This window comes from Ambystoma mexicanum, chromosome 8 (genome assembly GCF_040938575.1).
Source record: "Ambystoma mexicanum isolate Mex_15411 chromosome 8, UKY_AmexF1_1, whole genome shotgun sequence".
NCBI classification, from domain to species: Eukaryota; Metazoa; Chordata; class Amphibia; order Caudata; family Ambystomatidae; genus Ambystoma; species Ambystoma mexicanum.
This window is the reverse complement of record NC_090929.1, coordinates 649,771,366-649,797,805: the sequence shown is the minus strand read 5'-3', so window position 1 is coordinate 649,797,805 and position 26,440 is coordinate 649,771,366. Positions and strand designations below refer to the sequence as shown.

General features: G+C 47.7%; 1 protein-coding gene across 1 annotated transcript in view; it reads left to right on the top strand.

The window, feature by feature from the left end:
• The first annotated feature begins 11,708 nt into the window (after positions 1-11,708).
• The window catches only part of SLC66A1 (solute carrier family 66 member 1), a 235,737-nt gene continuing 221,005 nt past the window's right edge, over positions 11,709-26,440 (top strand). Inside the window, exon 1 of the mRNA XM_069610391.1 lies at positions 11,709-12,644. The gene's annotated coding sequence lies outside the window, so the exon portion shown is untranslated. The remainder of the gene's footprint in view (positions 12,645-26,440) is intronic.

The following is a 26,440-nucleotide window of genomic DNA, read 5'->3' as shown; positions in this document are numbered from 1 at the left end:
GATTATTCCTATTCTGAGGCAGGTGAAATACCTGGGGTTCAAATTATATACCTGCCTGACAAAGTTGCAATTAAATCTAGATTTGAATGATAAGGTTACGGGCTTGGCCGGTCAGATGAAGAAAGTGCTTAGAACGTACTGTAAGTTTTCCATGGAGCTCCTATTAAAATGCTATGTTGCAAAGGTGCTCCCTGCCTTGCTATATGGGATTGACACAAAGCCCTTAATTTGGGAAACCAATTAGGTACGAGTGGAGGGCCGCCTGGGGAAAAAGGTGTTGGGGATGCCATCATCCCTACCAATGGCAAGTCTCAGATTTGAACTTGGGCTCTGCTCCCTTAGATCTCATGCTGATTGGTGCATAAACTCACTGTATAGAGCAATCATACTCCCTCAGGCAAATCCCCTAAATGAAGACACCATTACTATCCTGCATCATGACTCATCCTGGTTTCTGACAAAACTATAATTTTTAGCTAAAAGGTTATTGTCGGACTGTGAAAGTAACCAAGAAGAGCTAATTTGCAATCCATTACGTACCAAGAGGCTGATAAAAAGAACTGACTGGATACGAACAATAGGTACTATGCATTCTCTAATCTTGGCTAAATCATTTCTTGTCACAGATAGAAAAAGTGCAATTGTGCCTAGGTATTTGAAGCGCTTCCCTAATTCTAAAATAATCTGCCAAGAGAATATAACTCAACATCTTAAGCACATTTTGATGAATTTCAGAGGAACTTGGGAGCAGAGGAAACAACTATTCCAGGCAGAAGATAAACAAGAAAGATTATGTTTGGAGATGTTTTGGGATAGACTCATATCCAGAGAAGATACTGCCCTAACCATACAAGTGATTTGCCTATTCCAAGCCTTCGGCTTGGTGACTAAATACTGAATAAAAGAAAGTAGAAGCCAATACAGTAGTAGCTATCATAAATGGGCAGTAATGGTAAGGGGGCGGGGAGTGCAGCTTGAATGAATTTTATGAAACTTTTATATCTCCTTTTATGTATGAAATGATGTATTTTTGTTTTATGCTTGATTGTTTATGAGAAGTGATTGTATAATTGTGAAAAGCCATGATTTGGCTGTGACACAAATAAATGAAGAAATCATTTAAAATAAACAATCACAACTCAGCAGAAGACACCCTACGATTACTCGCTCCAGAGCAGGAGAGATAAGGAAAGGACTTCCTAGACATTCTCCATGATCCCCATCCCGAAACCTTCTAAGGACAATTTGTTCAATTTGTTAGGAGATCCAACAGCCCAAGGAGAAGCAATCTGAATGTATATTTCTGTGTCTTCATAGATTTTATGTCCCAAGTAAATCCACACCTTGAAAGAAGAAATCCATCTGTACTCTCTGTACTGCGTGACCCCAGAATAAAAGCTGTGTGGGAGCAGCTATTCCTTCTTGCTATGGCAGATTATTTCGTTCAGGGAGCTAGAACTAATAAAATACTTACAAAATAATGCTTGTTTTTGCACATTTCAGGCATGCAATTGATATCTTCAAACTACACAAGTATCCAAGAGGTGTAAATGATGGAAATCGTTATTAAAAGAATGATTATTGTGTTGTGTGTCTTATTCTCATGTAGTATATTCACCCTCATCTTTTGGTGAGTATCCTATGTTGCTAGCAGTACTGCTGTATCCTCTACTCAGACAACCCCAACTCCAGCAGGTGGAACGACCATGTCAGGTGGACAGGTAAACACTGTATTGTTTTAGGAGGATAGCTCAGGGGCAACGTTCTCGCCTTGAAAGCAAAACAACACAGAGCAACACAGGTTCGATCCCCGGGTCTGCGCTTAGAAACCTCTGGGTATTAAGCACGTTATGAATAACCTATCATATCCTTCACACACTAAAGAAAGGTAGGCACAGTGCAGATGCAGACATGGCAAACTCCACCTCACTGACACTGCCCGAGTATCCAATAACATGTGATACAAGCACATGACTAAAGTAGGTAAACAAACCACTGGTGGAGCTGATATGTCTTCTCACTAATCCCCTATGCCATGAGTGCCCCCCAAACGTTTGTAGAAGCTGAAGTACCAGCATCAAGAGCACAATGCCATATGTACCTGTCCATGATTACAACCAGAGGAAGATACCAAGGGAAAACAGCAACATTTCCCTATAAAGTTAGTTATATAAAGACACTTGACATGATAGACAATTATTGCCAACTAGATCAGGCTGTACAATACATAACTGACAGTTCACAGAAAGGAGATACAAAGACGATAACACTGAAAGAACTGCCATTTCCTAAGAAGGGACCCAAGGAAATTGGAAGAGAACCAGGATGTTGGGAATGACCACAGATACTTGTGTGTGGCCTAGCGTACACAGCTGAAGAATGGAAGAAGGGAGCAGTAGGTAGAAAAGCACATACACTCCTACAGGCTCCAGTAAACACGGTACAAGGAGAAAATGACAAATGCCTGCAAGAATGGGATGCCAGCACACAGTTACTGACAAAGCTACCACTGAAGAAGTCAGCAATATTTTTCCAGAATGATGGTGCAGTAAAGGTTGGAGAAGTGCAAGAATACAGAAAAGCATCCAGCAATGAAGGTTGGGACAGCAGTATTCATGGATCATTATTGGGCGTGCAGATCCAAGGCATATGAGAAGCTGCCACCCAACTGGGGAGGAATATGTTTGGTGGTACACATTAATACACCAGCATAAGTAGTACTGCAGAAAGACATCATGACAGGAGACTTCCCTAAGATGGACAATATAAAGAGAAAGAAGAAGTCAGTAGAAGCGAGTAGAGTGAAGAGGGAGAACTAATAGTCATCAGCATCACTTTACGACGTACCACCTGAACGTAGATTTTTCAGTAGGACGGAGATGTTGTTTACGTCAGTAGTTCCAGCTGTACAGACTTACACAACATGGCTCCAGATTACGGGATGGGAGCTAATGCAGACAATACATTCAACAGTAAATGGCTTCAACGCGATAAAAGAAGAGCTCCAAGCAGTAAGGTTGATGGCACTCCAATACAGATAAGTTCAAGACCTTCTCACAGCAATTGAAGGAGAAGTGTGCACCAAGATCAGGAGTTCCTGTTGTACCTTTCTGCCCACAAATGATGAAGCAAATGGCACACTGACTGAATCAGTGACAAGATTATCGAAGATGCAAGTCAAGATGGAGGAAGAAGCAAAAGGAACAGGAAAAGACAAAAGCTGGCTGTCGTATTTATTCTCATGGATGCCAGCCTGGATGGCAGACAGACTAAAGGTACTACTAGGAGCACTAGTACTAGTAGGATTATGTGTGATAAAGATCTGTATCACACAATGCTGCAAGACGACAGAGAAAACAATAGGGATGAAGGTGATAGTAGACATAAATACAAATGGTGAAGAGGATAAAATTGTAGAGGAAAGAAATAAAATAAGGACACAGATAGGAGTGCCCATTTTTCCTGACCGACATGATAACATTCAATGATCCTGTGGACAACAAGAGGTACTGATTGAGATGAGTATGGTGTAACCCAGAAGGAGATGCAGTTACATGACATGGAGTTTCAATGCCCATGCAAATTACTATGGACATCTTGAAGGAATAACGAAGATATGGCTACCAAAGGCAACAGTGACTAGGTTTGGTGGTTTGGTCGACAAGTCAACCAGAGTGGGGAATGAAGAGAGGGTCCCTGGAATGCCCCTCTTGACCCCTATAAGCATGACAGCCCAAAATGTCAGAGATGCAAGATGCCAGTTGCTGTTTGGACAGCCCCCACGAGGGCCAGTGACAACTACATATGCGAACAGATATTCTCTCAGACAGCCATTCACCCTCATCCAGCTAACGTCATCTTGGATACAGGTGCCCCAACACTGATTATGGATCCAGATGCCTCAATGAACCTGATCGACTAATGACAAATTTCTAACTGTGCTGACATCATTAGAGACACTATGACATAGTAACACTAGCCATGAAGCACACTTGCATCCACACACGAAGTTACATGGACACACACATGCACACACGAAGAACATGCTTACACAGTTCTGTAGAGGACGGATACATATACATACTGTCAAACGCTTTTATTATTTTTTTCTCATTAGCCAAACGCAGAAATGCAAGGCAACGAGAGATGCAGAGCAAGCTTGCAGCAGCTTATTGCAACTAACCATATGGAACTACATGATTGTATAAGGAACCTAGAAGAACCAACTTACTACTAGCCTATAAGAAGAACAGCACAATATAGACATATAGCAACAGGCCTCAGAACGAAAGGCGAAGCAAAGCAGAAATTAGGCTGCACGAAGCACCAAGCCAGAGCTTGCTGACAAAGGTCAGAGACGAGCAGCACATTCCTGAGCTCAGAGACAAGGAGCCATCTGCAGAAAAGCAGAATAAATACTCACTAATTACAAAGCAGAAGGCTCAATTTTGTGGTCTTCACCCATGTGGTAGAGCCGTGCTGAACAATGGCCATGGTAAGAAGAGGAGCAGTCCCAGCGAAGCAGACACGAAATGATACATATAGTGTTTTACAATATTGCAACTCTGAAGGCACTCTCAAAGGCAAAGTGGTAATGCTGACTGGAACACATTGGCATCATTCTAACGTTGCCGATCTGTAAACAAAGGTGCCGGTAAGTTTACCGGCACCTTTGTTTCCAGACCAGCAAAGTGCAAGTCTGGTGGACGTGTACCCTTGCCGGGCAGACCGACACCCGCCCACAGACCTTCACAGAAGCACCAGCACCGTTATTACTGGTGCCAGTGTTTCCGTGGTCCCTAAAGGACTCTATGGGAATGGGGAACATATTACCAGCACTGGAGATCAGCCAAATCCAGGGGTGAATGGCAGAGGGCAAGGGCCAATGGTAATCCTACGACCCTCCAACAATGTAATAGATCATTTTTGGGGAAGGGTCAGGCAAGCCACCTGACATATGAGGGCCGGGAGAATTACTTCTAAATGTGCCAGTCATAGGAGATACCACCCAAAGCAGGCAGGCTCTTAGGTTTTTAGGGAAGAGCCCTAATTTGTGATGTCAGAATGGCACCAAAACTCCTGAAACTGGCCCAGGAGCTGTGATTGCTGGAAAGGCCTTTCCTGTATGATCCCTGTCTGTTATGGAAAATAAAGCACAGTTCTAACTTGCCCTTGGCTGAGTCCTCCATTTGTATGCTGCAGGAGGGTTCTTTGGGCCCTGGTGCTCTGAACGGTGACAGCGTGGTGCGACACCCGGTTCTCTCTGGCATACCTACACACAAGTTTGCTAAAAAATCATCAAAGTACACCATAGAGGGCATCATGACCCTGTATAAACAACACTATTGCCCGGCAATACTCTATGGGTTTGAAGCGTTAACTATGAGAGATGACACTTGGTTAAAACATCTAGAAGTTTTTTTGGGCGTAAAATCTTCAATCTATCGCATTCTAGCCGCATGGAACATTTAAGATTGGAGCTGGGTTTGGTTTCTTTAAGCAGCCAGGTCCAGAAAAAGAGGAGAGCTCTACATTAAATCAATAGCCGACCCTAAATGCCCTTTGTTGGTGAAATTAGTTAAACAATATGACACTGAACCTAATAAAAGGGGCCGCAATTTTGAAGATCTGAATGTGGAGCTCTTTGAACACATAAATTGGGTCCCCCACTTTGAATATGGACAAAATTATGAGGTCCTTAAAAAAGCCTTTACATGTGTATTTTGTCTCCATTACGAGAGCTTTACCCAGAGTCTTTATCTCACTGTCTTTCACAGAGGAGAAATATCCCAAACATATCAGTCTTTGTCCTGCCCTGGGACAGTCCAGCACCGAAATGCTAGGCAATTCTCCTCTGAACAAGAGTACCAACATCAACCCCAGACACGTGTTTTGGTCTGGTTGGACCTAGTCAGTAGGGTGGAGCTGTGCCTCTCTAAGAATAGTGAGCAAGGGGTCCACATCTGGATTCCCCAGTAACTTAGGGTGAGACCCAAAGCTACATAAATTAAGCAAATAAACAAGGGGGGTCCTGGCAGGCCCTCTGCCAGACATTAGTCCTGGTTACGAGAGCCTTACCCAGAGTCTTTAGCTCACTGTCTTTCACAAAGGATAAATATCCAAAACATATCAGTCTTTGGGGGTCATTCCGAGTTGGGTGGTAAGGGAAAAACGATGCCGGTAAAGGACTACCGGCATAGTTTCCCGTTACGGCCCATTCTGACCCACCAGACCGTTATTTACGGCATCGTACTTTACGACGCCGTAAATAGCGGTTTAGTGGCGCGCGCCCGACACGCCATGCCGGAATTAGCGGCATAGCGTAAACCGGAGCTGATCCCAAGTAAAGCGGACATGGAAAAAACGGCCTCCACAAGACCGCAAAGTACCTTAACGCCATGGAGTAAATATCGGCATCGCCGAGAAGGTGTAAAGAACCCAGAGCAGTGTTTCCAAGAGGAACAGGTGCACTCAATCAGCACAGGTGGAGTCAATGGAGTCTGGCACAGCACAAAAGGAGCACACCCACAAACCACACCCCCATGATACCAATTGTAGCAGCATTCCTGGAGCTGGAGGCCCTGCTTGCAAGGCAGCAACTACAACAACAGCAACAACAACAACCACAGCCCCCACCACAGAGGATACACAGGAGGAGCAGGAGGGTGAGACAGGCCCAGCATGCCCTACCGGTGCAGCCACCATTACCACGCCGGCAGCCCCAAATCCCCCGCATCAGAGCCACCCCCTTCAACCTCACACCAGAGCAGATCCACACCCTGTACCGGCTTGTCTGGGACACCATTACCACCATAGTGGACCTGATACATGACGATATAGTGAGCCGCATAGAAATCAGCACTGCCATCCCCCCTCTACTGAAGGTAGTGTCTGTGCTCCACTTCCTTGCCACAGGCACCTACCAGCATACAGTGGGGCACATGCATGGCATTTCACAGCCCATATTTTCCCGGTTACTCAACCAAGTGCTGGATGCCCTCCTCACCCACACAATGGACTACATATCCCTACCCAGACTCCCCAGGAGATATATGACACCAAAGTTGCCTTCCATGCACTGGCAGGCATGCCAAATTGCATAGGTGCCCTCGACTGCACCCACGTTGAATTGGTGGTCCCGCATGCCATGGAGGTGCCGTATCGCAACCGCAAGCAATACCACTCCATCAACGTCCAGTAAAGCCATCACACATTGCAATGCCCGATACCCCGGATCAACTCATGACTCCTTGATCCTGCGGAACTCAACACTACCACGCTACATGGAGCGACATGCTGGACGACGTGCCTGGCTGCTTGGTGAGTAACCTGAATGGGCCATGGCAGTGCATTGGGGCTGTGAGTAGGTTGCCTGCATACTCCACCTGGGTGGGAAAGGGGGAGGGTGCATACTCCACCTGGGTGGGAAAGGAGGGGGGGTGCATACTCCACCTGGGTGGGAAAGGGGGGGGATGCATACTCCACCTGGGTGGAAATGTCCATGCCAGTGCACGATGTTCACCTCACAGCACACTGTGCCCCAAGGCAAGTGACATGGCACATGACCACATAACCACCCAGTGATGAATTTGAGCCGACACCTAACACTACATGAGTAACAGGAAACCTGGCCAGATACCACAACACATGCACCACTCATCGGCGGATCTTACACACCGTAGTGGCATCCTGCACCATGCAGTACAATATCGCTGACTCCTGCATCTCAACACACAGGACAGTCATCCCTGGGAGTGCATAGAAGTGAGTCTAACAGGGATCCTACAGCGTATCACTGGTCCTGCACCCCCATAGGATTGCTGCAAGTCACCATGGTAGAGATCCGTGCAGAGTGACGAGTATGCTACCAAATACAGCCAACACCCCCTTTCACCAAGTCTCGCGCAAGACATCAATGAATGCAGTCCAACACTGCTGCATGCATATACGATGCACATGCAACACGACGTGAGTGCACACCATGAACCATCAGTGAGAAGGTACCCCCTCCATCATTCCATTGCACATGACACATAGCCGGTCCAGTAATGGGGTGGCTGTATCCTGGGACATGTGTGTATGACCAGTAATCACCTGCGGCCATGTAAGACTAGTACAATTCTCCACCATGAATGCACAAACACTTACCTTCATTCCACTCTCATGCAGGTGATGCTGGCTACCCTTTGAAGCCGTGGCTCATGACCCCGGTCCGCAACCCACAGAACAGGCACGAGGAGGACTACAATAGATCCCATACCCGTACACGGGTGGTTATAGAGCAGACCTTTGGCCTGTTGAAGGCACGATTTCGTTGCCTCAGCCGGTCGGGTGGGGCACTCATCTACAGCCACGAGAAGGTGTCCAAGATCACCATGGCATGTGTAATTCTGCACAACATGTGCATCTGTCGGAACGTGCCACTGCCCCCTGACGTGGAACTGCTACCACCAGATGATGATGAGGGGGAGGAGGAAGGAACGGCAGGACAGCATCACGGTGCCGATGCACAGGAGGGACGTGCCGTGCGGCAGGCATTGATTGGACAATATTTCTGACTCACAAGCCAGCTGAGGGTGTGAGGATGACAGGACATTGGGCACTGGGTGTGGGGATACATGTAAGCCATGCACTGTGCGACATTAAAAGACACATGCACAATGATCAATGTCCACTCTGTTTTTTAGGGATAATCAACCAGTGTATTTAACAATAATGTAGAAACGTGTACGACAAAACCTCTATCCTCACCCCCCTCCCCCCCAACTCCCACACACACCCTCCCCCCCAACTCCCACACACACCCTCACCCCCCTCCCCCCAACTCCCACACACACCCTCACCCCCCTTCACCTCCCCCCACAACAACCCCACAATAGTCCCATCAGTGCAACATAGGCCACATGTGTGTGGCAGCATGGTCAATGTGTACTTCCAGAGTCAGGGGGATCCATGTTGTGGCGGTGCAATGTACTCAGTGACCGACGGACAGGGCTGGTCTGCGTGGAGGAGCTTTGGGAGGGTGGGTACTCCCACTGGGGCTGTGGTCTGGGGGGTGCTGCCTCCAGGGCATCTGCGATCCGGCGCAGCACCTCACAGAGCCGGTTTGTGCTGGCAGTGATCACCTCACCCAGAAGGTCATTGTGCCACTCCGACCTAGATTTGCGGTTGTCCCGGATAAAGTCCTCAATCAAGCCCGTGAGGTGCTGGGAGCGCACTGCATCCATGGCCGGTGTGGCCGATGTGCTTGGCAGGCTTGGTGTAGAGCCTGCAGCCCTTTCGGGACTTTCTGCAGGGGAGGTGGATCCAGGACAGACAGGTGGTACTCCTTGGCCTGTGAGCCCTGGGGTGTCACTCTCCCCGGAGTCGCTGTGTGCCACCTGGCTGTAGGATGGGGTGTCTGGGCTATGTCCAATGTCATTGGGGTCCTCCACGTTGGAAACGGAAATTAATGTGGGGCTATCTGGCACATCGAGTAGGCACATGGCAGCATTCTCCCCTGCCACACTGGACTCCTCAGAGTGCACCGTGGGGCATGTCTCCGGCGGCACTGCATGCATGGGTAGGGGTGCGGGTGGGGGTTGTGCATCCTCCATGGGGGTTGCTGGAGCAGGTGGTGTTGCCTGTGTTTTCTTCCTTCTTGCAGGTATACGGTGTCCCCTGGCTGTGACCCTGGAGGTACAGGGCTGGGTGGCTTCCTGGTCCTCACTTTCATTCCAGCTGCCTGTGGGGGGGGAAGAGAGAGATGGCATGAGCAATGATTTGGGGGTCAGCATTTCTTCAAGCCTATGGTATTACAATGGGATTGCGTTTTGTTGACATTTGGGTGGTGAGTGGGACAGTGATCTGGGCTTGGATGGAAAATGCATGCAGATGTCTGGGTCACTCATGTTGGCGGAGTACTGTGCTGACTCACATTGACTGCCTCCTTGTGCGCTATGGCCAATATGGGTTGGAGCCTTGCACCTGACATCAGCCTGGGTCCCACTTGTTACGGCATGATTTCATTGGGGGGGGGGGTTCCCATACGTGATGTGACAGCTTGCCCAGCCCTTGGCGGTGCCTTACATTGGGAATGCATTTACTGTCTTGACTCATGACACTCACCTCCATCAGCAGATGACGGAGCACCGCACTCCATTTCGTCAACCCCTTCTATGGCTTCTGTGCCCATCATGTCCGCACACGTTTGCTCCCAGGGCATCATCTTGATGGGAGAAGCTGGGCCTCCTCCTGTCTCCAGGGCCTGGGTTCGGTTAGCCGATAGGAGGTCATCCCACCGTTTCCTGCAGTCCTTCGTGGTGCGGGGGGTGTTTCCTACGGCGCTCACCCTCTGTGCAACCAAGTCCCAGATCTCCTTCCTGACAACGGTGGGCCTACGCATGTCACTGCTGAATACTATCTCAGCATGTTCGTGCAGAGTGTCCACCAGGACCTGGAGCTCGTCCTGCGTAAAGCGCTCCTTCCTTATGCGGCTGGCACCTTTTTTCAGTGCTTTTGGCATGATGCTGGTCTCTAATGGCTATTTTCCTGGTCCAAATATACCTCCGGGTCCTGTATGAAGAGGATGGCAATGGATTGTGTTTTTAAAGATGGCCGCCGTGCTCCTTCCCGTTCCTGTGCGATGACGTAATTTACGTATCTGTTAATTAGCGGTGACCGAAAATTTACGGTATCCGTAAATTACGGTCACCGCTAATTACAGATGGCGAAGCTTCGATGGCGGTGTTGTAAAGAAGGTCTGGCTTCATGCCGCTAAGGGGTTTAACGGGCCCTTTAGCGGTATGCCGCTAGGGGATTTACCGGCATGGCGGAAAGCTCGTGCCCGCGAAGTCGGAATAGCCTGTAAATAGCGGCGTGGTACCAGATCGGACTCGGTCTTTCCGCCATGCCGGTAAAAACCAATACTTACCGCCAACCTCGGAATGAGGCCCTTTGTCCTGCCCTGGGGCAGTCCAGCCCTGAAATGCTAGGCAATTATCCTCTGAACAAGAGACTTCTGGAATGACTGTCTCAATTCGGGGTCTGACTTCCTACATGTTGCACGTTATCGACTATGGCTGCATACAGAAAAATGCCTGAAGACTTGAAGCACATGACATTAAATCTAACTAAATTTGAACAAGGAATGACGAATTTTGCTATTGATTTATTCAATGATTTGATTGTTTTTATGACTGTGAAATGAAATGCACATGGGATTGAAAACATGAATTTTATTTTTTAGAAAAATGCTATTCTTATTTTGTGAAAGTACTTTATGAACTAAATACAAAGAAATAATACAGTGTTGTTTGATTTTGCCAATGTTTTATATTGAATTCTTGTCAGAAAAATAACGTCATAAATGAATGAATACATGATAATCATGGGTTTTATAAAAAAGAACTGAGGGAGTGGAACCTTCATTGAGCTGTTTTTATTTGAATTTGTTTTCGCATTTGAATATCTTTACTTGATTCGTTGAGCGCTGTTTAATTGTATTTAATCCACCTTTTAACATAGATGGCATGAAAACATAACCCTGTGGGGCCACCCCGGTCTTTTTCAGTTCCACATGCGATGCTTGGGCATAGACAGATACTTCTCAGTCTCCGCCTCTAAATAGTGTCGTCTACTCGTTAGCCCCGCCCGTTGATATTTTCACCAGACTTTAAGCACTGCTTCTGGCTAATGCACACGTCATCCCCGTCCCCGCCACCTCTCTGAGTTCATTTCCTCGGTGTAGCATCCCATTGCCCGCTTGCTGTCTCAGCACATTGCGCAAGTTTTTGGGCTGTTGTGTTCGCTAGGGAGGGGGTGGGGGCCGGCCTGCGAGTGACGGGAGCGCTGGGCAGGACTGGAAGTCAGGTGATCTAGACAAGAAACCGGGAACAACAGAGACTAAGAAGCAGCAGGACTCTAGAAGCAGCCCACAGAGCGGGGCAGGGGTATAGAGAGCAGGGCCTGGGGTAGGGGCAGCAGCAAGGATCGGAGTAGAGACAGGGGCGGATAGGGCACGGAAAGCAGAGCGCAGGGAGAGACAGCAAAGGATGTATACTGGCAGCAGCCAGGATAACACATGTAGGGTTTCCAGTGAAAAACTGGTAGTGGGAGAAGGGATTCCAGTGACAGGACTGTGGTAGTGGGAGAAGGGATTCCAGTGATAGGACTGTGGTAGTGGGAGAAGGGATTACAGGACTGTGGTAGTGGGAGAAGGAATTCCAGTGACAGGACTGTGGTAGTGGGAAAAGGGATTCCAGTGCAGGACTGTGGTAGTGGGAGAAGGGGCGCAGGGACCGGGCCACTATCTGCTGTTACAGGATGCGAGGGACAGGGCAGAGACAGCAAGGGTTAACGTCGGGGGGACTGCCAAGTCAGCAATGACCGTGGCCCAGACAGAGGGGAATAGACTGGGGGCCAAGTGGTTTCCCGGGCAGGGACAAAGGGCCTGTCAGTGAGTGACAGGAAGCACCTGGGCGTTAATAGTGCAACCTATGCTGAGATAACAGGGCGCTGACAGCCGGAACTAACACGGACCGGGAAACTAGCAACAGGAACTGGCGCAGGACCCTTATCTGGCCGGGGCAGAGAGAGGCTACTTGTTGCTCGAGTGACCAGGGACGAGAGAGGATCGCAGCGGAGGAAGACACACAACGGATCAGGTAAGGAAGCCACCGAGACCAGAGAGCGGTGTTTATAGTCAGTCACCCAGATGCGGGGTACAGCTGTGACAGCAGGGCCCTTGTTCCAGGCAACGTTAAGCGCTTCAGGGGCCGTACTGGAGCACTTTCCAGCTAGGTCTGCAACAGTTAGGGGTGGTGGGGGAGGGGGGCGCGTGCGACAAGCCGTGGGACAGCAACAACATAGCAAAAGCAGCCACTAGATACAGAGGCAGGAGGTTGGTCAGGGATTGCAGAGGGTTGCCACAGTGATCGGAGCAGCGGTCAGTGGGGTGGGGGTGAGAACAGTCTAGCAAGGCAGAGCGGCAGAAGTGGCGGGCAGGAGGAACCGGGGCACCAGTCAAGGCCAGCAGGGGTGGCTGCGGGGCAGTACTTAGTATACCGGTAGTTCTGCTATTTATGTGTACCCTACTGGGCCATAACCTGTAGCAGCGGCCCTGCATTTACTGTAACTGAGAAAGAAAACAAGAGTATCACCAGAAAGCAATTGCTGGGCTGGATAAAGCAAGTGTGTGAGTTGAGTTAGTGGCAGGGGTTTTTCCTAGGCTGAAGTCCACAGGCTGTGTAGTGTGGTGTTTGGTAAGGAGTAGGGTACCCCAGGCAAGGGGAGCGTGCGCGTCGGAGAGCTCAGGAAGTGGATGGCGATACTTGCCCGGAGGATGTGTGCTTCTCGAGATCCGCGCGGGGCGGGGCGGGGCGGCTGAGGGTCGAGGGATGAGGTATCTGCTGTGGCGCACCTGACTCCATGTCAACTGATAAACAGCTTCAGGGACCAGCACGTCAGAGGGCGGGAAGCTGCAAGCACGGTCTGTGCCTTTGGTCACATGCTGCGCTCAGCGCTGTGTGGTTAGCCGTGGGGCAGTTACTGGAAGGGAACAACAGGCGTGATATCTGGCTTTAGAGAAGAAAGTTCCACAGGCAGTCATTTCGGGGCTAGTGAAATGCACGTGTTCCACACGAAGTGATGAGGCTGGGGAAAGGCTGCAGATATTTGGTGAAGATAGGCCTAAGTGGCAGCCACTGGGGGGCTGGGGAATATCCCACATACAGTTACTGGGAGTGTGGGGAAGGGTGCCATAAGCCTGGAAGTGTTTTAGTGTGGGGGGAGCACTGCAGGGTGTGACAGGTAGGTGACATTCATGACAGTACCGTAACGATGAGGCCTGACAAGGAGCAAAGGTGGAAACACTTTGTCCACAAGCTTTATTATATCACGAGCTATAGTGCAAAGAACACCAACCAACAAAAACATAATGATAACACAACACAAATATTTTGGGGAACAAGGGATGAGGTGAGTGGGGACCCTACTCCCACGTAGGGCCAACTCGAGGCTGATCCCTGCCGCCCATATTACAAAAGCTTGTGACATTCTGTGCACCCAGCCTCTGAGCTCTGCTTATCACTTTGCTTTTGACTTTCTTTCTCAAGTTTATTCGTTGTTTAAGCAATGACTACATTGCTTCACCAACGGCGTTCATCTTCCTTCAAAATTTCTTTCAATTTCTTGTCCTGATGAGGCATTTTGCTTTTCTCCTTTCCTTTTGAGTTTTACACCTTTTTGGTAATGGTCTTCTTAGCCTTCCTTCTGAAACATCATCCCTTTTTGTGATTGTCCCCTTAAGGGGTGTGGTTATGTTTCCATGCATCCTGGAGAAGCACCCCCCCCCGTTTCTATGAATTTTAACTTGTTTTGAGGCATATATCAGAAATGTACTCCTATTTTAGGATTGGCCCGTTGAGAGGCGTTGTGGATATTTCCAGTTCCTTGGTCTGTTTCCTTCATTTTCTTGATGTTCCTTCATTTTCTTGATGTTTTTCTTTTAATTCGCCTCTTGTGAGGCGTTATTGGCTAGTTGATATTCACCGGATGGCTTCCTCATCCTGGCCAGTTTAACTTGTCTTAATATTTTTCTGCTTTTTGAGGCGTTTGCCTTTTGGTTGTTTATGCCTTTTCCTCCTTAGTGGTGGATAACTGGGCCTTCAGCTTTCATCAAACTCACCTTGGCAACCTGCCCATGTGGTTTGGTTATTTAATTCCATCCAGTGAGGCATATGATAACTACTTTCTTTGAAGTTGCCTATGAGCAGAGGCGTAGCCGGGATTGTCTAGCAAATGGGGCCTGATGCTAATGTAGTTGGGCCCACTGCACTGACAAAGATATCTGTAAATGCCCACACAGCGCTGCTGAGTGGGCATTTATAGATTTTGGGTGGGCCTTGCCCCGCAGGCCCTACCCTGCCTACGCCTATGCCTGTGAGGCGTTAGTGCTAGTTGATACTTACCACTTTGCTTCCTTACCCTGGCCAGTTTACCCAGTCTTAATATTTTTTCCTGCTTGTGAGACGTTTGTCTTTTTTGTTATTCATGCCTTTTCCTCTTTAGTGGTGGATTGCTGGGCTTAGGCTTTCATGAAACTCACCCCAAGTCTGGCAACCTGCCCCTGTGGTTTGTTTCATTGAATTAATTCCAGTGAGGCATGTGATAACTTCTTTCTTTGAGAATTCTTGTGCATTTATACCTTTTTAATTGTTGTCTGCTCCATTCCGTTCATTGTATGTTTTTTTAATTGGTGCCTGTCCAATTTATCCACTAATCACAAGTCGGTAGTATGTCTACTTGGAGGGAGGGAGGTTTTCTAATGAGCATCACCTTTCTCTTGCTGTGAGGCGTCAATGGCACTGCTCCTGTATGTGCTGAGGACAGGGGAAAGAAGACTGGGGGCTGCCTGCCTTCCTCAGAGGTAGGCCAAAATTGGGCCGAGGGAAGGTAGCCCCCTTTGAAGCATCAAAGGCCCTTTTGTCCCCCGTCCGTCCGGATGGGAGCAGGGCCTTTGATGTGGGTGTTAGGGGCAGGGGCTGCCATGTTGTCACCTGCCCCCGGTCACCTTCTCGCAGTTTGGGCGCCCGGAAGCCTGGGTCCTTTTTGTTACTGGGGCCTGGTGGCCCACCCTGTACACCTGCATGCTAATTGGGCAAGCACCTGGTAGGTGCTGCCCATGTCCGGTCCCACTACAATCCCATCTCTGACCATAAGCCCCCGGGCCTCCCACCTCCGGGAGGGGATGGGTGGGGGGCATGTAACTAAGCCTGGAAGTGTTTTAGTGCAGGGGAGCAATGCAGGGTGTGACAGGTAGGTAGGTGACATTAATGACGGCACCATAATGATGAGGCCTGACTAGCAGGTAAGGTGTAAAAACCTTGGCCACAAGCTTTATTATATCATGAGCTATAGTGCAAAGAAAACCAACCAACAAAAACATAATGATAACACAACACAAATATTTTGGGGAACAAGGGATCAGGTAAGCAGGGACCCTACTCCCACTTAGGGCCAACTCGAGGCTGATCCCTGCCGCCACCCTGAGGGTGTTTATGGCCCTATGTAGCTCAATTTACTGCCAGAGGCCAACGAAATTGTATTCCCTCCTTACTATCTATAAATTGAATCTTTCTCTGGGTATTGTTTTGGCTCTCCTGGCCTCTGTCCGCACCTTGCAGACCACTGCTTAACTGAAGTAGTCCTTCTGTGGAGACCCCCTGGGTGTTATTACTACCTGCAATACCTCTGTACTCCATAGGTCCTCTTGCTATGTGGGTGAGGGATGGAAATCCCCCAGAGACAGCTTCTGCCAGCCTGGCTATGGTTTTCCTCCTAAGTGTTTAAATGGGTTGTGCTTTGGGAATCTCCGGGGCCTGTCCGCCAGATCCGCCCCTTTGGTGAGGCGTTTGTCTTTTGCCGGTCTTTTTATGCGTTTTAGCCCCATTTTGCGGCCTTATTAGCCCATTTTTGCTATGTAATTCCTTTTTAGGTTTGGCCTGTTGCGAGGCTTACCCCATGACTTTGTTATGTATATGCCTCTTGCGCAGCATTAGTAGATGGTGGGTTTTTAGCTCTGGCTTTCTTCTTCTGACCATTTTCTTTTTGTCTTTTTATATATTCCTGTTTTGTGAGGCGTTCACTTTTTTGGTTATTTCATTACTTTTCTTCATTAATGATGGATTATTGGATTTCGGCTTTCAGCGTACTCGCCTTTTAGTTCAGCCCCCTGTACGTGTGATTTGGTTATTTTTAGTTGCTTCTGGTGATGCGTATGTTGGCTTCCTTCTTTTCAGCATTTCTGTGATATATCTCTTTTGTCTTAGTGCCTACTCTACTTTCGCTTGGTTTTTTATGACATGTTTAAACGCCACAATTTGGGGGGCGAGGGGCCGGTACTAAGCCCAGACCCGTCACTCAAAATTTGACCTTAATCATTAACTTTATGCTGGTGGATGTGGTATGATTTTACGTGCTGAACCGTGGCTTCAAGACTCTAACTCTAGTGCTGCCCATCGTATCCCAATGGGGGTGGAGGGGTCCTAACACGGTAAATGACAGTTGCTGTGTTAAAAATGGTCCTGCAATTTCCTTTTCTGGGGCTGGTGGGGGAGCAGTCCCTCGTGTTCTTACCGATGCTGTTATTTGCTTACCTTGTCCTTATCCAACGGATAACTGTACCTAACATCACGCCCCTTGGGTGTTGTCGCTCCGATGTTGCCCTTACCAAGTCCAACCGATACTTTCCGCTTTGCCTGTATCTGGCTGCGCGTAGGGTGGGTGGGAAGCTGAACTTGCTGAGCTATCTTAACAACTAAAATTGCCCTTGGTATAAAATTGCCTGCTTGCGCCAAATACTCATGATGCCCGGGAATAACCAGAGGAAATCCTGCTCTACAGCCTAATGCTCTGTTTACTAAAACCTTTCCCCTTGTGCAAGGGCTGCATTAGTTTACCTTAGCACGGAAATTGAGCAATATTGCGTTTACTTCTCACTCTCAAAGAGTGGTGCCTTACATAACACAACCCCAGATATGGGATCACCCACTCTAACCTCTACTTGGATCATGAAATACTCACTATTCCTGTAGCATTCGTGTCAGCGGGGTATTCCATGTTTTGCTCTCCTTGTCGTCTTTTGCATTGCCTGTTCTGAGGCGTTTGCTGCATGTCATCTTTTCTTCGCTTCCTTGTGGCATTTTGCCACAATTGCCATTGCCTCTTTTTGAGGCATTGGGGCTGTTTTCTGCTGTCATTCCTGCTGACCCCTCGAGGATTCGTGTTGAGGGCGTGAAGTCTGCGGCTGTGATGAAGGGGCTATCTTCCCCTTCATCACAGCCCCTACTTTGCATCCTTCAGCTGGTGCTCAGGTGACTCGCTTTCAGAAAGAAGCAATTATTTGCTGAGATGCGGTCGAGGCCGCTCTGGCCATCAAAACCTGGTTTGGCCAGGTGTTGCCGCTCCTTCATGCGCCCAAGGAGCCGGTGCCGTCCTCTCCTCACCTGAGGGTGTAGTCGTGGGTCACCTCAGCCGCTTGCTGCTGCTGTCAGAGCTGTGTGCTGCCGCATTTCCTCCTTCTGCGCTCCACTGCCGCCTTAGAATTTGGTTACTGACAGCCGTCGATGGTGCTGGAGCCGAGTCAGATCTGTCTGTAGCTGGTGTGCTGCTCTCTTGGTGTGTTTTACAACATGCCTGCTAAGCTCATGTCGCTGAGCATCATGGAGAGCTTTCCACTGGTCTGCGCCTGCCCTGTGTAGTGTTTGTAACTCTTTGCACATGCCAGCCTTGTTGTCTTTTGGCCGTGTGGTCCGCGGCTGGGTGGGAGAGATTACCCCTCACTGGATGCAAAGGGGCCTTCCCCTCTCGGTTTCTCCAGCAGTTGTATGTCCAATGATTTTAAAGCGGAAATCTTCCTGAGACTCAGTGACTTGCATTGCTCTGTGCCGTCCTGCTTCCAATGCGAGCGCTTGTTCAGGCTTTCCATGCGAGTGCGCCGCCCCCAAAGCTAATATGCACAGAGAAGCTGCCTGTTTCTTTTGCCAAAAAAGCTGTTGATTTTGGTCTTGCTAACGGCTGCCTCTGGGGCTGTGGCGGAATCAGCAATGTGCCATTGCCGGTGTGCTGATCTCTTTGCGTGTTTTGACCCTTTTAAAGGAATATTTTCGGAGACTCCGAGCATGTAAGCAATAACCTGGGCATTTGTCCATTATTATACCAATATACATTACTCTTGCTCATTCATCTCAGCCCCTTTCTTCTCCCAACCCGTATGGTGCAGAATGAGACATGTCTTCTTTTTGGCATAAAAAGGCTGCAGATTTATTTTCACACATAATAGAAAACACAGCAAACAATTGTGAAAATAGTTCCAAAGGTGCAGCAACTGCTCCGTGTCCAAAACCAATCTGCTTCCCCCTTTTCCCAACAAAGTCCACATTAGGCACAACTCTCCCAACCCTTCGTGCCTGAGACCAGCCTGCCCCTGCAGGTGTTCCTGGGCTGGGAGAGCGATGTTTCTCCGGGGGAAGCTGAGCCCTCTTTGCTACCACCAGGCGCCCCTGCCGCTTAGGCTCCCAAGAGGCGCTGGTCCGAGAAGAGCAAAGACCCTTCCGGCTGTGCAATGGCTCATTCGGAGTCTGTCTCTTGTCGCTGGTCGCCAAAACACAGCCTTGCCGTCCTGCGACGTCAACGGCCAGGCCTCGTCGTAGCTGTCCCTTATGCAGGGTGGGTGAGTGGACAAACTGAAAATCCTTCTTGGCGTCGGTGGGCGACCTTCTTCTGCAGGCTTTAGTCTGTGCAGCCAGCGCCCGCTGCTTATATGGGCTTGGCCCGCCCCTTTCTTTTGTTGCCCTTTCGCGGGCTTTCCCAGCGCTTTTGGCATGCTAGGACTTATCCCTCCCCCTAACCCAGGGAGGAGGGAGGAGGATGACCCTGCCCCGATTATCGGGGTGCCTCCTCCATCTTGTTCTGTCTTTCCGTCGTCACCTTCATGTTCATTGGTTTTTTTCTACTGTGCTTGTTGTCCAAACCAAAACAGCCCCGTGAAACAACTTGTTTGCTCTGTGCCATCCTGCTTCCAATGCGAGCGCCTAACCCCGGAGCTGTCCACTTGAGTGATGTGCTTCCTTCTTTTCTCCGACGGCTGCAGGTATTTTTTTTTAACCTTATTGTATTTGTATGGTCGGTGCCCCTTACATGCCTTTGCGCTTCATGTTGGCAGGAGTGCAGAGTGTTCTGCTGTGTCAGAGGGGTTTGGGAAAGCATCAGCTTCTCAGCTGCTCCGGTTCTCGTCATTATTTATTGAAGTCTTGTAATGCCGGGACTGACGTGCCTTGCATTGTGTCAGAATTCACCCCCCCTTGCTTATCCTTATTCCCGCTACCCTCCTCCCTTGGAGCCACCCCCGCACCTCACCTGCACCCAATGAGAGGCATGACCAGTTGACTGAGTGGGAGAAAAATTGGCACAGCAAACTTTCTTGACATACATAAAGTCAGGAGTTATCTTACAGGTGTTCCGTTTCGCCGCTCCCTCAGGATTCTGCGCTGAGCAGTAGCAGCCTAAGCCCCCCACCCCTTCTGGTCCTTGAAGACCCATCGAGGGCCCCGTCCCTCCTTATCCGCCCCTCTCTACCCTTTGGCCATTTTATTTTATTTTTCCATTTTTTCATTTTTCATTTTCTTTTCATTTTCTTTTCCCATTTCTATTTAAGTGCATTTTCTTTCCGTTTCTGTTTCCTTGTGACTTTTTCGCATTGGCTCCTTTTTTAGGATGCGTCTCGATTTTTCGTTTCATTGGCTCCTTTCTTAGGATGCGTCCACTTATCTTTTCCCCCGTCATGCTTCCCTTTTCTCTGAATTCCCCTTCTCCCCTCCTTCCCCTTTCTTCTCTTGGAGGTCTCTCTATTCCTTGCCAACTTCCCCTCCCCCCAACGATCTTCCCTTAGCCTGTCATGCCATGAATTCCCCCCTTATGTCGAGACCCCGGGCTGCCCTAGTTCCCACCGCCTTAGCAGTCCCATCCCCCAGAGGTCCCTCCTTCCCCTTCATGCCCTCCGGTTCTCACGAGCCCCAACTAAAGCTACCTTCCCCAGAGCCCAAGCATTCCTTCCCCATCCTACTCCCCATAGCCTAAAAAGATCCTCCCCATCTTCCCCCTGCTCCTCTTAGGCTTCTTACCACCGTATGCCAAGGCATTACCCTGAGTTCTCCCTAAGCTGTTCTTGAAAATGTCCCAGGTCCCCCTCCACCACTTTTCCATCCTACATGCCAGAGCCCTGTTTACTCCAAATCATTTTGTTCCTTCCCCTCCCCTTGTTGTATGCATTGTTACTCTCCTTTTTCTTTTCCATCGATGCACTTCCCATTTTCCCCCACCCACGTTGGAGTTGGAAGGTCTTCCAAGCCCCCTAACCCTCCCCTTTGTCATGGGCCTCCCCTGAGTCTAATACTCCTGTGCACGTTCATAATAAAGGGATGGCTGTGCAGGTATCCGCCAGTACTTTCTAACGGGAACACCATGTAACATCTGCTGGGCGTGTTTGAAAGAGAAACATAAGAAAGAAAACACAAATGAAAGGGGGGTGGGAGGGCAACAAAACAGGAGGCAGGAAGCAAGAGACCAAACACACATGCAAAGGCCCCTTTTGTAGGCGCCCTGGCTGTCGCCGGCGCCCCGTCGCACCTTGGTGAGGTCACCCACCCCCTCCTCTGGGCGGAGCCATGCTTGGCCGTGGGCCCACCCCCCCCCACACCCGGCGTGCCTCAATGAGGGGTGTCGGCACTAAGGGGGCCCCCGCCAAAGCCCATTCTCCAAATAGCGCGGGAGCCCGTTGTATGTCTTCTGTTAATGGGAATGTTCAGCAGGCTCATAGAGGATGGCGGCTGCTTAGCAGCGCCCTGAGAAGGGCCGTATTGTTCTGCTCCTTGTCTTGTGTAAGAGCTGAACCCCCCCCCCCCCCCCGGGAGCAGCGGCAGTTTTATTTTGCTGTAGCCGTGTAGTTTTACTGTTATCCGGTAAAGATTACACCTCCTACCTTGATGGCCCCCCCACGTGTTTTTTCTTGTTATCTCTGTTCAGCAACCCTGTACGCTCTGTGTCGTTCTGCTTCTGTCTTCTGCGCCTGTATTATTAGAACTATTTGGTTTATACAAAAACCTGCGGTGTCTTTTTTTGTTCTCCTTTGTAATGATGGGTGTTATTGCTTTAAAACCCCTCAGATGTGGCAGAAAAATGGGCCTAGGGCTTCATGCTGCTTTTATATTGTGAACAAAGTGTGCCCTTGTCAGCCACTCAGCCCTCGCCATCTGTGGTGAACAGAGTTAAGCTTTCTCTAATGTAGTTGTGCTGGCTACAATGTTAATTGCTAAACTTTGCCTTTTTGATTTCATGCACCAAATTGTGCCCGATAGGCGTGTCCTGCTCCGTGTCATCCTGATTCTACAGTGTGCGCACCAAAAAACCCTTTGCCGTTCAAATCCGACGAGTGTTTTTATTCTTGTTCGCCCTCAGCGCATGTTCCATGCAAGCCGATGTCTGCACGATGGGGCTGGGTGGATTGAATCGGATCAAAACACCCTTTGCTGCCCACTGACTGTCGTCGTGGACTGCCACTGTATGCCTTCGTCTTCAGTTCAGTGAAATGTTGTCCGTAGGACGGGCCGTTGTCAGCCCTTTCCTTTGCAACTGCCTTTGACAAGGGGCAAGGATCGCAGCACCCCCTTCTTTCGAAAGCGCCCAGCCTACTTACACAGCGCTCATTCTGTGTACGCTGCAGGGCGTCATGCTGCGTGCTGAGACTGGCGGGGTTGGGCCAATGTTAGTCTGCTGGCGATCGTTCGTGGGGCCCAGGTGATTGAGAGTATCTCTGCAGCAAATGCATCAGCCAGCTGAGCTTTCTTACTGGCATGGGAACCTGTAACCAGCAGGCTACACACAATCTCTGCAATAGACAACTTATTGTACAAATTGGAATCTGTAACTTCGGATCTATCACACCAGCTACCTTAAGTGACTTTCATAAAGTATACAGTCCTCCATGTTTTGTGAAGGCTGGAGGGATAGTGTTTACCAGTATTCTATGTATCGCTGTATAGAAGCAATGCAATAGTCAGATGAAGTCAAATTTGTGGAGCACATATGAACTCCCCTCCCTTGAGGCTGTTGCTAACAGGTGGCATTATCCACTATAATGGCACATATGTCTCCACAGTTTAAAGGACAAAAGTCTGACATTTTAGAATTCTTACATTTTTTTAATTGGGCTTTCATTAATACAAAATGTAAAAACCTTTCACATATAAATTACATGTACATTACGATCATACATAAAAGTATAAAAGGAGAAAAGGGGGGAAAAAAAAGAAAAGCATATGTATTAGTTCTTGTCACCGAGTAGTCAGATTAATGTTAAACATTTTCCATTTTTTTCAATATAATTTGCAATAAATGACGTAAAGATAAGATCAGAATTTGCTCTGTGCCCCACATTAGTCGAATCCAGGTAAGTTCTGTCAACACAGCAGTACCTGTTAAGCGAGTTCCAGCCTCACCCAGGCCCGGGCAGTCCATAACCAGATGTTTTAAGCTTTCCCCATCACAGCAATTCTCACAAAATCTACAACATAAATCAACCAGTGTATGATCCCATTTACTGATTCGTTCCAGCGTTGGTAGCTGGTTGAGACGAAAGCGCAGCTACGCATGGCGTACAATTGGGCATGGAAAGATAAAGATATATTTTGAGATTTCTTCCCTTTTTAGTGTTGATTTTCGCGTATTCACCATAAAGTGTATACGTGCCCAGTTTATCCGTAGTTTCAGCCCAGTCGTACCAGAACATGCCTGACATTTGAATCTCGGAGAAGGGGTTTGTGAGCATTTTCAATCTTCACAAATATTCAAATTCTGATGCCATACCAAAAAACAAAACCCAAAGCTCAGAACTAGTAGTGCACATGCTGAATCAGCTGATGGTGTAATCTTGCAGTTGGCTATCAAATATTTCTCTGCAGAGCTCTTGCGTATGTAGTAAATGATGTCGCAGCCACACCATCCGGAGCTCACTCTCCTTCATAAGCTTGTGCTTCACGAGGCGCACCCCTGATAACTCATTGACTATTCCTATGGAGGATGATAAGACCTGTGTGTTGCTTCTTTAAAGAAGTGGTGCAAACAACCCAGAAAGTGGTCTCGCAGTACAATGTTGTCATACGAATACTTTGTTGGCTGCATCCGAAAGTGATTTCTAAACCAAATTCCATAATGAACTAAAGAGTCTGTACAGTTGGCTGATGAGTGTTTACAACTATCTGTCTCTGTACATGGATGCACTAGATTATAACTCAGGCCTTTTCTTACGGTCGACAAAGTGGGAGACTGGCTGGGGTGCAGGTACTTTGAGGGTACTAAATCGGCTGTTTCAGTCAGCGTTCAGAGACTAATTTTGGAGCCCTATTACTATTATTCATTTTTTTCACTTGGTATTTTAAATACAAAGAAATAAACAGGAGCACAGCTAATCTGTCTATGTTTTCAAGATGTCTCTGTTGTTAGCAAAGCATTTTAAATGTGATAACTAGTAGGTGACTACAGACGCAGCTGTGAATGGGAAATTGGCAGATACTCTCATTAGCAGAATGTCCCTTAAGAAGTACAAATATTGTGTGATTACAAATGGCACGGGAGCAAAACAAGCACATGGTTGTGTAAAACAAGGACTACAAGCAAGTGACTTGATCATGTATTGTCATTCACTGGTGACTTTAATTCTCCAAAGTACAGCTATAAAACCCACAGAAGATTGCATATCTGTAGCATTGGGGTTAATACTTTGCAGAATGGGCTAAAGCTCACCTTCACTGCGTAATCGAAGTGTGTGATCCTGGGCAACTCTTTTAATCGTACTGTGGTAGTCATCGGCCGCCTCGGCATCAACATCAGCTTGCTGCAAATAAGGAGATTAGACACAGACTGATGGTAAACCAAGCTTCTTGTATTGGATAGCAAATACACAGCATACAGCGTGGGTAGCTGATAAGCAGAAAAATACAGCAGGACAAGTATCCAGGCAGTCAGCACATGGAGCTCTTTCTGGACAGCCCTTATAGCGCAGGCTATATAGCATATCCTATGCAATCACTAATGTATTCTAGCGTTTGCACAATGGGGGGGTTACTTGGCATGACATTTGCAGACATTTGGAAATAACTGTCAGCATCTTACTTGTGATCTTGTGACAAAGCCGTGCAGGTACATTGTGTTGTAATATGGATAAGTGGTATTTACAGAATCCTACTGTCATCTACCATATATGGTGCTAAGGCCATTCTTGTAGGGAGCAAATGGAAGAGAAGGTCTGACGTGTCACGGGTCTTGGGCTAATGAGCACCAGGTGGGGGTTTGGTCATGTCAGAATAGCGTGTGCAGAGGGAGAGGCAAAATGTATGAGAGAGAGTCTGATGTAGCATAGCATAGCTTAACATAGCATAGCATAACATCCTGGCACATCAGTACCAATATTCAAAGTCAATCGAAGTGATTCAGTTTTCTGTGTGCACTATTAAAAGTCTTGCGCATTATGGACAAGTCCAACTATGTTTATAGTCAAAGCCAACAGTAATAGATTGCCGATAGTGAAAATGCTTTCTTTGTTAGAATACATTCACCATACAAAGACACATTCATTGTTGTTTGTGTGTTGCCCAATAGATCTTAGGGAAAGATGTTGGTACTGATTGTTTAGAGGAATTTCAGTAAATTACATCTACTAAAAACATAATTTGTAGTGTTAATAGCCAGAGAGGGACTATTTCAATATTGTCTACTTTGCCGCATATCATTATTAGTATGTGTTTATTAATATTATGGGGGGAGCCAGGAGACTCAAAGTGAAAGCTGCTGCAGTCAGAAATACAACGTTGTTGTATTTAAAAACGCTGCAGTTTTCTTTCTAAGTTCTCAAAGTTTCCGGCTCGGAGGAGCGCGAGAAACTTAGAAAGAAAACCGCAGCATTTTTAAATACAACAAGGTTGTATTTTTGTTTGCGGTGGCTTCAGCTTGGAGTCCAGGAGAATCCAAGCTGAAGCCACCGCAAACAGAAATACAACATTTTAAAAGCTGCGGTTTTCTTTCTAAGTTTTCCGGGCTCCTCCAGCCCGGAAAACTTAGAAAGAAAACCGCAGCTTTTATATTTGCAGTGCTTATTTAATAAAAGAAATACGCACTTACCTAGATGCAGCTTTCCTGTCTCCATTCTCTGGTCTCCGGCACCAATGAAGAAAAAGCCACCCAGTGGTAGCTTTTGTTTATTACAGCTTTCTGGCTTTTGCTTCATTAGTGCTGAAAGGGCAGCACAGGAGGCTCATCCATTTCACAAAATGGAAGCCTCCTAGTGCTTCAAAGTTTTGAGTTTGAGCTTTATTTGCTCCAAACTTTACATAGGGACTTGGTTTAAAAATATTTTTTATATATATTTTTGATTATGGGCATCTTTTTAGCCAATAACATTTTTGAGCACACTATTCCTTTAACTTTCTGATCTCATCCCGTTTCACATGTAAATTACAAAAAGAAATGTATTTTCCAATTACATAACTTTATTTGCACTTTCAGATTTATGTTGTAAAAGAATGTGCTTGTATAGCACAATTTCTGAAATTTTGATGGCCTATTTTCTTGCACCTAAAACCTCACATTAACAGAAAATACTAATTCTATTTGCAGAAAAGTTGTCTGCTACGGAGCAGTGCAGCAGGCAAAACCCCTGACAGTTTGGTCAGTTCAGAAAAACCTATGTAATCACTCGAACACATTTTAAAAAAAATTGTTTATTTTTGATTTTGTAAAACAATCACACACTATAATTACACAGGATCATTGAAAGTTCTCATTTCAAGTAATCAGTATCATTTGAGATAATCCACAACAAACATGTTTTTAATTGCAGAGAAATGTGCAG